General features: G+C 42.1%; 1 protein-coding gene across 1 annotated transcript in view; it reads left to right on the top strand.

Annotated features, from left to right (window-relative positions):
- The window catches only part of LOC133546839 (oocyte zinc finger protein XlCOF6.1-like), a 267073-nt gene that overhangs the window by 19861 nt on the left and 234792 nt on the right, over positions 1 to 12420 (top strand). The window lies entirely within an intron of this gene.

Below are 12420 nucleotides of genomic sequence, written 5' to 3' on the forward strand. Positions count from 1 at the left end.
GTGGTCAATTCCGTCTTGGAAAGAATGGAAACTTTAAGTTATGAGTATTTTTTTGTTCCAGATATAAAAAAATAATAATAAGAAGAAATAGAAAACAATTAAAAAAGATGCAGTAACTAGAATATTTTAAATAAAAGCCTATTTAAATTTTTTAATATTTCTTATTTGCAGGTCATACTTAATTAAATCTTGAAATATTAAAATATTTTTATCAGTCAATAATTGCATCAGTGACCAAATACCTTTTTCAAACCATTGCTGTACAAAGATGGATTTGTTTCTCATTTTAATATAAGAACAATTCCATAGTGGAGTATTGTGTGTGATGAAGTTGTGTTTGTAAATTAGTTTCCAGTACAACAACACTTGCTGGTAGGGATGGGTACTGTTCACTTCTAATTCCATGTTGTATGTGTTATATATGTCAATATATTGTGTGTTTGTATTTTGCCAACATGGTAGAATCACATGATAGGCAGGTTGTATCATGTTTTTCTGTCACCTTGAGGAAATGGCATAAAGAGGAAGATGACAATATAATGTCACTTGGACAATGATGTACAGAACAGAGGAGATTTAGTTCATTTCTATTTTTGGTTATAGGTGATTCTTATTTTTATTATTTCAAAAACCTCTCCCTTATCCAGCTTTGTATTTCTGGTAGCTGGTAAAAAAGAGATGGAAGGGGATAAGGAAGAGATGTATGAGGAAGGTATGGACATGGATAGGACTAGAGGGGAGAGAGGAAAGAAGGGGACAGGAGGTCATGAAGGAAAGTAGCGCACTAAAAGAGTAGAAAGGAGGAAAAAGATAGTGGTGGACAATTGCAAGATTGAAGTCAGATCAAGACATGAAGGATATTAGTTTGATGACATAGGTTAAGGGATTAAAAAAGGACATTTGAGAGGTGGAGATGGCCAAAGTGCTAAAGGACGGAAGTCTTTGGACTAAATGTAAAAATAAAGAGCAAAAGAACAAAAGCAATGCGATTGCAAAAGCTGTGCAATAAGATACTAAAGGAAAGCATGGAAGTGGGAGAATGAAAGGGGGCCAGAGGAGTGGTGACAGGAATCCCAAGAGGAGAACATTTAGATGATCTGAAAAGAGAAATAAAAGGGGGAACTGTCACAATGATGAAAAGATTGATGGCATATAGAAACGGAAAAAAGATGGAGAGCGAATCTGTGCTACTGCAGTTTGTCCAGGAAGTCCTCCCGGAAAGAATCATGTTTTCTGGTTTTTAAGTTTTTAAATTGGAGCTTGCATGCCACCCCCAGTATGTCGTTTCCACCCCCAGTACCTTGTTTCAAGTGCCAACACTCTGGGCACATAGTAGTGTGTGTCATGTTAAGATGAGATGTGGAAGGTGTGGAGGGGAGCATGAATATGGACAATGTGGAAGTCATGGACAGATGAAGTGTTGTAACTGTGGGGGAATCACACAGCAGCTTATGTGGGCTGTGTCATTAGGAAACTGAAGTACAGCAAATGAGAGGAGCGTATGTAATAAACTGTACAGAACAGGCATAAAATTAGACTGAGAAGATCAATATAATGGTGACTGGAAACAATTTAGGGAAATTACCGACATAACTTTAAAGGAAGTAGATATAAATCAAGATATTGAACAATTAAATACAGATATTACGGGGTGCATAATAGAAGCAGCCGAACAGAGCATACCAAGAAATAGTATAGGGAGAAGAAGGAAGATAGTGCCGTGGTGGACACAAGAGTGCACAGATGCAATACAAGAACGGAATAGAGCATTTAGAATATTGAGAAGAACACATCATTTCCAAGACATGATCCAATATAAAAGGCATCAAGCTAGAGTAAGGTATGTTATTAAAATAACAAAAAAACACTAATGGAGAACATTTTGTGAAACACTAAATAGAACTACTCCTTTAAGCCAAGTGTGGGGAATGATCAAGAGAATGTCAGGGCTCAGAAAAGAACATAAAAATCATGTGATGAAAGATGGAACGCGGAGTGTGGTAGGAAATAAAGAAAAAGCAGAACTTTTAGCAAAAACCTTTGTTAAAGTGCACAGTAATGATCATTTGAGAAATGTAGAAAAACAAGAAGAGAGAAGAAACAATTAGTTTAAATATTGAGGATATGAAGGAAGACAACGATAATAGTTTTATCAACACTATGGATATGACATTTTCTTTGGATGAAATGGTTCCAATTTTAAAAAAAGTTAAAAATACGACGCCAGGGAAAGACCTGGTGAGTTATCAAATGATCAAAAACGTAGGTAGCATCGGCAAAGAAGTGGTCTTGAAATGATATAATAGGATATATGAAGAAGGAAAATGAGCAGCTGAGTGGAAAGAAGCTGTAATAATTCCAACATGCAAACCAGGGAAAGATCCGGAAGAGGCAGGAAATTATAGGCCGATAGCATTGACCTCAAATTTGGGCAAAGTAATGGAAAAAAATGATTAATGCTTGTATATTATTTAGAGTCAAAAGAAATAATAACAAACTACCAAAGTGTATTTTGAAAAGCAAGAAGCACAAATGACCCAGCAGTGCAGCTGGAAGAGGAAATTAGAAAAGGACAAATAAATAAAGAAAGTATAATTGCAGCATTTTTTGACATAGAGAAAGCGTATGATATGTTGTGGAAACAGGGGTTGCTGATGAAACTAAATAAAATTGGGATTAGAGGAAGAATGTACAGATGGATAAAAGACTTTTTAACAAGTAGAACATTATTAGTAAAAATAGAGAATGAATATAGCAGAGAATACAAAGTGGAAAATGGGACCCCACAAGGGAGTATAATAAGTCCAGTACTATTTTCCATCATGATAAATGAAGTTTTTAGTGAAGTGGAAGGGTTAGTGGAGGTGGCATTGTTTGTGATGATGGAGTGATGTGGAAGAGAGGTAGAAATACACATCATGTAGAAAAGAAGATTCAAAAAGCGGTAAATAATGTTCAAGACTGGGGGACGGCTTGGGGTTTAAGATTCTCTGTTGGAAAGACAAAAGTCATACATTTTACGAAGAGGAAAGTACAAAACAAGCTCCAAATTAAAATATATGGAGAAAATATAGAAGAGGTACAAGTATTTAAATAAAATATTATAGAGCAGTCCTGCCTTGTAACGTCAAGTGTGCTAACTGTCGTGAAAGCACAACGACGCAGAAAGACGTGAGCAGGACGCTAATAAGTCAGTCTTACTATTTATTTTCCAGTTTTAAATATTTATGTCATATAAAATACATCTTTGATTCTTTATTCAAGAATATATTTGTCTCGATGCGCTCGAAGCACTGTGCCGCTTCTCGTGCTAACTTTGCTTGTTAGTTAGCTTAGCTGGCTAGTTAGCTTAGCTTGTTAGCTGCTAACAGAAGACACAGAAGTTATCAACACATCGCTAAGTAGAGATCAAGTGTGAGAGTAAAGTGTTGTGATTGTGTGAAAATGTCTACATTACAAATGTTGAGAGCGTTGGTGGATCAGCGACTAACTGCTGCCGTTGAAGAAATATTTGTAGTGTTAGGAAGAACGATAACAGAATACGAGGCGGAACTTTCTAGAACAAAAGAGGAGAACAATCAACTACTGGACGCTGTTTTCACGAAACATCAAGTTGTGTTACACAAAACAGGTTTGTTTACTTATTACTCTCACATCTTTACTAACTTTATATTTGACTAATAAGAAGAAAATGATATTTGGAATATTTAATAGATGGCGGAGTAGAGCAAGTTGAAAACTGAAGCTCCCCTGTGCATGCTCTAAAAAAACTCTAAGCTACTTGGATTTCTGCCATAACTTTTTTTTTTTCTTTTATGAACAACACTTTCCTCATTTTTCGCACACATGCTACAAATTTCAATGAAAAAGGCAACAATGGAATCAGGATCGTCCTCGTCTCAAACATCCGTCGTCACTGAGGCCTACCTTGAGACTCTACTCAGGAAATGTTTCAATGACGCTGAGGTTAGATCCCAAAAGCGATTCCAGCGATTGGAGGATCAACTTGGGTCAATTCAAGATACTTCATCCAAGCACGCTGCCGACATAGAAACTGTCCGCAATGAAGTGTCTTCTATTGAAACACCAGTCCATAGCAATGAGGACACTATGCTCAAGTTCACCAGAAGGCTCACACACATTGAGAAAAAAATGACAGATCTGGAGGACAGAAGCATTAGAATAATTGACATGAAGGAAGGCGAAGAAGGAAATAACACGCTGTCTTACCTGCCCGCCAACATCCCCAAGTGGTTCCCTGCCTTGGCTGCTCGTCCTCCGGAGCTCATGAGGGCCCCCCCGCTCCAATCTGCCCGTCCCAGGACCATGATTGTCAGGTGTCTACGGTACATGGATAAGGACCGCATCCTCAACCAGGCTAGAAAAACATCCTCTTCAGCTCTCCGGGAACTCCGTTGGCTTTGCCCCGGACTACAGTGACTACAGTGACTACAGTGACTACAGTGACCACAGTGACTACAGTGACTACAGTGACTACAGTGACTACAGTGATTACAGTGACTACAGTGACTACAGTGACTACAGTGACTACAGTGACTACAGTGAGTACAGTGACTACAGTGACTACAGTGACCACAGTGACTACAGTGATTACAGTGACTACAGTGATTACAGTGACTACAGTGACTACAGTGACTACAGTGACTACAGTGACTACAGTGATTACAGTGACTATAGTGACTACAGTGATTACAGTGATTACAGTGACTACAGTGACTACAGTGATCGCAGTGACTACAGTGACTACAGTGACTACAGTGACTACAATGACTACAGTGACTACAGTGATTACAGTGACCACAGTGACTACAGTGACTACAGTGACTACAGTGACTACAGTGATTACAGTGACTACAGTGACTACAGTGACTACAGTGACTACAGTGACTACAGTGATTACAGTGATTACAGTGACCACAGTGACTACAGTGACTACAGTGACTACAGTGACTACAGTGATTACAGTGACTACAGTGACTACAGTGACTACAGTGATTACAGTGATTACAGTGACTACAGTGACTACAGTGACTACAGTGACTACAGTGATCGCAGTGACTACAGTGACTACAGTGACTACAGTGACTACAATGACTACAGTGACTACAGTGATTACAGTGACTACAGTGACTACAGTGACTGCAGTGACTACAGTGACTACAGTGACTACAGTGATTACAGTGACTACAGTGATTACAGTGACTACAATGACTACAATGACTACAGTGACTACAGTGACTACAGTGACTACAGTGACTACAGTGACTACAGTGACTACAGTGACTACAGTGACTACAATGACTACAGTGACTACAGTGAATACAGTGACTACAGTGACTACAGTGACTACAGTGACTACAGTGACTACAGTGATTACAGTGACTACAGTGACCACAGTGATTACAGTGACTACAGTGACCACAGTGACTACAGTGACTAAAGTGACTACATTGACTACAGTGACGCGACAGCCAAGCTGAGACGACCCTGCTACTCCACGATTTACCGCGCTTGAAAGGCTTTCTTTGAAGCCTTTCTCATCTATCCAGCAACTATCAAACTCTCTAAAGGCTCCCAACAAGACCATTTTTGTTAGATTTTTCTTCAGTGAGACTTTTTTGTCGTTGTGCTTCTGTGCTGGAAACAGGCATGGAAGATATATGAGTTTTTTTGTTTGTTTGTTTGTTATCCGAACCTAACGACAAAAATGGTGTGATGAATGGGGAATTAGTTAGGAAACTATTTTTGCATTTTGAAGTTGTTCTATATTTAATATGTGATACTTACCATGCCTCATACATATATATATATATATATAATTTATTTGTTAATATTACTTCTTTAGTTTTTTTTACTTTTGCGATCGGATATTTAGAAGCTCTTGGGGGGAGCTTTTTTGTTTTTCCATGTTTATTTTATTGCCTGCAATGTGTGATTGTATGTTTCTGTGTGTGTAGATGAGTTTTTGTTTATGTGTTTGTTTGAATGGTCCAGTTGTTGTGTGCATGTTTGTGTTGTGTGTCTGTGGCCCACAGTCCTTGACCATATGCCCTCTTCTCTTGTTCATGTTTCATGAACAAAGGAATCATTTATCTGACCTTGATCACACACCCTCTTCCTTTTTTCATGTTCCTGAAATAACTCGATATGTATAGTTCTGATAGTGAATTCTCCTCTGAAATAGAGGAGAATGAAGATTTGATAAACTACCAAAATTTGGAATCAATCCATTTCTCAAATACAAATCACAAAGATTTATGAGCGAAATGGACAATGCTCATCAAAACACCATCAATTATTGTTTATATTATACTGATGTCACATTTGATAAAACATTTATGCAAGATGATAACATATCTCTAGTACATTTTAATAGCAGGAGTCTATACTCTCATTTTGATGATATCCAGGACTACTTGAGTCAATTCAAATCTCCATTTAATATTATAGGTATTTCAGAGACATGGATGAATGAGAAGACATGTAATGAGTTTGAATTAAATGGGTATGAAATGTTTTGCACCAACCGTAAAACTAAGAGAGGAGGAGGTGTGGCTCTGTATGTGGACAAAAATATCAACTGTAGTATTGTAAATGATATGTGTTTAGCTGTTGAGGAACTCTTTGAATGCGTCACTGTGGAATTATCATTTTCAAATAGGAAACACATTATTGTAAGCTGCGTTTATAGAACACCAGAATCCGACTTGAAAATATTTAATTAATGGATGGAAAAATTATTTAAAAGGAACAAAAAATATATAGTATGCGGTGACTTAAATATCAACCTTTTGAATCCTAATAAACACAAACACAGCGCAGAATTTATTGACAGCATGTTCTGCATGGGCTTATTCCCACTGATTACACCAGCCACAGGAATCCCAACACACAGCACCACACTTATTGACAACATATTCTGTAACATTGTGGATCAGACTGTAACTGGAGGCTTGTTAGTGAGTGACCTCAGTCATCATTTACCAGTGTTCATGGTGTACAATAATAACTGCAAAACATCCAAACCTGGAAATAGTGAATATTATCGAAGAGCCACAACTGAACGATCATTACCAGCACTTAAAAATGATTTAGCGAAACAAAACTTGGATTCTGTTTTTCAAACGTCAGATATAAATGCAGCTTGTAATTTATTTCATGACATTTTTTTCTGACTTTATGATACACACTGCCCCATCAAAAAATGCACTATAATTAACTCCAAAAAAACTCCATGGATAACCAAAGGGCTTGCGAACACTTGCAAAAGGAAAAATTATTTATATAGGACTTTTCTATAGGCATCAAACCATAGAAACTGAAGAAAAGTACAAAACATATAAAAATAAATTAACTAGCATATTAAGAGCAAGCAGGAAAGAATACACCAGCAAACTATTAATCCAAAAGAAAAATGATATAAAGGGAATTTGGAAGGTATTAAATACAATTATTGGGCATGGTTCAAACAGTCCTTGTTATCCCGAGTTTTTTGTTGAGAACGACCAAATCATAAGTGACAAGAAGATGATTGCTGACGGCTTCAATATGTTTTTTGTTAATATTCGGCCTAAGCTGGCAAAAAAAATCCCAATTAATGATGAACAGCCCATGGAATTTATTGAAAAAAATCCTTATTCGATGTTCCTTACTCCGACTGTAGAAAAGGAAGTCTTGGAGGTTATTCAGAAAAACAAGAACAAAACATCACGTGACATCCATGACCTCGACATGAGGACGGTCTGGAACGTAGCAGAAGAAATCATCAAACCATTCACACACATCTGCAATTCATCTTTTCGACTTGGACAATTTCCTTCACCAATGAAACTCTGAAAAGTCATCCCCATCGTCAAATCTGGAGACAAACACCACTTCACAAATTACCGGCACGTCTCCCTTCTGCCACAGTTATCAAACATATTGGAAAAATTATTCGATAATAGACTTCGTGGCTTCATTGAAAAGCACAAATTATTATCCGATTGTCAATATGGGTTGCGACCAAATAGCTCAACTTCATTAGCGCTAATTGACTTAATAGAGTACATTACTAATGGCATGGAGAAGAACAAATTTGTTATAGGAATTTTTATTGACCTGCAAAAGGCTTTCGATACCATTGACCACCAGATTTTGGTAAATAAACTGGAAAACTACGGCATAGGGGGATTGGCAGGGAAATGGCTGGAGAGCTACTTAAATGAGAGACAGCAGATTGTTCAGATGGACCAACATCAATCTACACTCATGAACATAACTGTGGAGTCCCCCAGGGGTCCATACTGGGACCCACACTATTCATTATATATATCAACAAAATATGTCAAGTATCAACACTGCTGGAGTTCATCCTCTTTGCTGACGATACAACAATTACATGTGCAGGTGACCACGTGAAGCAACTTCTGACTTCTGTAACTGAGGAGATGATGAAGCTAAAAACTTGGTTTAATACAAACAAATTGTCTCTGAATTTAAAGAAGACCAAAATAATGCTCTTTAGCAATTGCAAAAGTAATATACCAATTAGGATTGTTATTGATGATACACCAATAGAATATCCATCCATCCATCCATCATCTTCCGCTTATCCGAGGTCGGGTCGCGGGGGCAACAGCCTAAGCAGGGAAGCCCAGACTTCCCTCTCCCCAGCCACTTCGTCCAGCTCTTCCCGGGGGATCCCGAGGCGTTCCCAGGCCAGCCGGGAGACATAGTCTTCCCAACGTGTCCTGGGTCTTCCCCGTGGCCTCCTACCGGTTGGACGTGCCCTAAACACCTCCCTAGGGAGGCGTTCGGGTGGCATCCTGACCAGATGCCCGAACCACCTCATCTGGCTCCTCTCGATGTGAAGGAGCAGCGGCTTTACTTTGAGTTCCTCCCGGATGGCAGAGCTTCTCACCCTATCTCTAAGGGAGAGACCCACCACACGGCGGAGGAAACTCATTTCGGCCGCTTGTACCCGTGATCTTATCCTTTCGGTCATGACCCAAAGCTCATGACCATAAGTGAGGATGGGAACGTAGATCGACCGGTAAATTGAGAGCTTTGCCTTCCGGCTCAGCTCCTTCTTCACCACAACGGATCGGTACAACGTCCGCATTACTGAAGACGCCGCACCGATCCGCCTGTCGATCTCACCATCCACTCTTCCCCCACTCGTGAACAAGACTCCTAGGTACTTGAACTCCTCCACTTGGGGCAGGGTCTCCTCCCCAACCCGGAGATGGCATTCCACCCTTTTCCGGGCGAAAACCATGGACTCGGACTTGGAGGTGCTGATTCTCATTCCGGTCGCTTCACACTCGGCTGCGAACCGATCCAGCGAGAGCTGAAGATCCCGGTCAGATGAAGCCATCAGGACCACATCATCTGCAAAAAGCAGAGACCTAATCCTGCGGTTACCAAACCGGAACCCCTCAACGCCTTGACTGCGCCTAGAAATTCTGTCCATAAAAGTTATGAACAGAATGGGTGACAAAGGACAGCCTTGGCGGAGTCCAACCCTCACTGGAAATGTGTTCGACTTACTGCCGGCAATGCGGACCAAGCTCTGGCACTGATCGTACAGGGAACGGACCGCCACAATAAGACAGTCCGATACCCCATACTCTCTGAGCACTCCCCACAGGACTTCCCGAGGGACACGGTCGAAGGCCTTCTCCAAGTCCACGAAGCACATGTAGACTGGTTGGGCAAACTCCCATGCACCCTCAAGAACCCTGCCGAGAGTATAGAGCTGGTCCACAGTTCCACGACCAGGACGAAAACCAGACTGTTCCTCTTGAATCCGAGGTTCGACTATCCGGCGTAGCCTCCTCTCCAGTACACCTGAATAAACCTTACCGGGAAGGCTGAGGAGTGTGATCCCACGATAGTTGGAACACACCCTCCGGTCCCCCTTCTTAAAGAGATGAACCACCACCCCGGTCTGCCAATCCAGAGGTACCGCCCCCGATGTCCAGGCGATGCTGCAAAGTCTTGTCAACCAAGACAGCCCCACAGCATCCGGAGCCTTAAGGAACTCCGGGCGGATCTCATCCACCCACGGGGCCTTGCCACCGAGGAGCTTTTTAACTACCTCAGCGACCTCAGTCCCAGAAATAGGAGAGTCCACCACAGATCCCCCAGGCACTGCTTCCTTCTAGGAAGACGTGTTGGTGGGATTGAGGAGGTCTTCGAAGTATTCCTTCCACCTATCCACAACATCCGCAGTCGAGGTCAGCAGAACACCATCCGCACCATACACGGTGTTGATAGTGCACTGCTTCCCCTTCCTGAGGCGGCGGACGGTGGTCCAGAATCGCTTCGAAGCTGTCCGGAAGTCGTTTTCCATGGCTTCCCCGAACTCCTCCCATGTCCGAATTTTTGCCTCCGCGACCGCTGAAGCTGCACACCGCTTGGCCTGTCGGTACCTGTCCACTGCCTCCGGAGTCCTATGAGCTAAAAGGACCCGATAGGACTCCTTCTTCAGCTTGACGGCATCCCTCACCGCTGGTGTCCACCAAGGGGTTTTAGGATTGCCGCCCCGACAGGCACCAACTACCTTGCGGCCACAGCTCCGATCTGCCGCCTCGACAATAGAGGTGCGGAACATGGTCCACTTGGACTCAATGTCCAGCACCTCCTTCGTGACATGTTCAAAGTTCTTCCGGAGGTGGGAATTGAAACTTTGTCTGACAGGAGACTCTGCCAGATGTTCCCAGCAGACCCTCACAATGCGTTTGGGCCTGCCAGGTCTGTCCGGCATCCTCCCCCACCATCGCAGCCAACTCACCACCAGGTGGTGATCGGTAGAAAGCTCCGCCCCTCTCTTCACTCGAGTGTCCATAACATGAGGCCGCAAATCCGATGACACAACTACAAAGTCGATCATGGAACTGCGGCCTAGGGTGTCCTGGTGCCAAGTGCACATATGGACACCCTTATGTTTGAACATGGTGTTTGTTATGGACAAACTGTGACGAGCACAGAAGTCCAATAACAAAACACCACTCAGGTTCAAATCCGGGCGGCCATTCCTCCCAATCACGCCTCTCCAGGTTTCACTGTCGTTGCCAACGTGAGCGTTGAAGTCCCCCAGTAGGACAAGGGAATCACCCGGGGGAGCACTTTCCAGTACTCCCTCGAGTGTTCCCAAAACGGGTGGGTACTCTGAACTGCTGTTTGGTGCGTAAGCACAAACAACAGTCAGGACCCGTCCCCCCACCCGAAGGCGGAGGGAGGCTACCCTTTCGTCCACCGGGTTGAACTCCAACGTACAGGCTTTGAGCCGGGGGGGCAACAAGAATAGCCACCCCAGCCCGTCGCCTCTCACTGCCGGCAACGCCAGAGTGGAAGAGGGTCCAGTCCCTTTCGAGAGAAGTGGTTCCAGAGCCCTTGCTGTGCGTCGAAGTGAGTCCGACTATATCCAGCCGGAATTTCTCGACTTCGCGCACTAGCTCAGGCTCTTTTCCCCCAGTGAGGTGACGTTCCACGTCCCAAGAGCTAGCTTCTGTAGCAGAGGATCGGACCGCCAAGTGCCCTGCCTTCGGCTGCCGCCCAGCTCACATTACACCCGACACCAATAGAATATGTTCAACAAAATTCTTTCTTAGGAGTAATGATAGATGAAAATATCTCATGGAAGCCTCATATAAGCAAAAGTTGCTAAATGTGTTGGAATGATGAGGAGATCATGTCATTTATTGAACACCAATGCTCTGCTGTTATTGTTTCATTCATTTATTATGTCATATTTAAACTATTGTGTTGGAGTCTGGGGAAATTGTTATAAATCACATCTACAACCTTTAGTCACTCTGCAGAAAAAGGCCATCAGGATTGTGTCCAATGTTCACTACAGACATCAATCAAATCCACTATTTATGGACTTAAACTGAACCATGTGATCAACATTAAAACTGCTCAAATGATGTTTAGGGCATCCCAAAACTCTCTACCATCCAATATACAGAACCTATTCCATGATGGAGATGATCACCATAGTTACAGTTTAAGAGGAAACAACTAATTATATTTGCCTAAATGTAGAACCACTTTCAAATCAATGTGCATTTCAGAGTGTGGAGTCACTCTGTGGAACAACTTAGGGGACAACTTAAAAATGTGTTTTAACATGATTCAATTTAAAACACTGTTTCAAAAAGAAGTACTGAAGAAGTGGGGCGGTACAGCTCGGTTGGTAGAGTGGCTGTAACAGCAACTTGAGGGTTGCAGCTTCGATTCCCGCTTCCGCCATCCTAGTCACTGCCGTTGTGTCCTTGGGCAAGACACTTTACCCACGTGCTCCCAGTGCCACCCACACTGGTTTAAATGTAACTTAGATATTGGGTTTCACTATGTAAAGCGCTTTGAGTCACTAGAGAAAAGCGCTATATGAATATAATTCTCTTCACA

The sequence above is a fragment of the Nerophis ophidion genome, unplaced genomic scaffold, assembly GCF_033978795.1.
Source record: "Nerophis ophidion isolate RoL-2023_Sa unplaced genomic scaffold, RoL_Noph_v1.0 HiC_scaffold_45, whole genome shotgun sequence".
Lineage (NCBI taxonomy): Eukaryota > Metazoa > Chordata > Actinopteri > Syngnathiformes > Syngnathidae > Nerophis > Nerophis ophidion.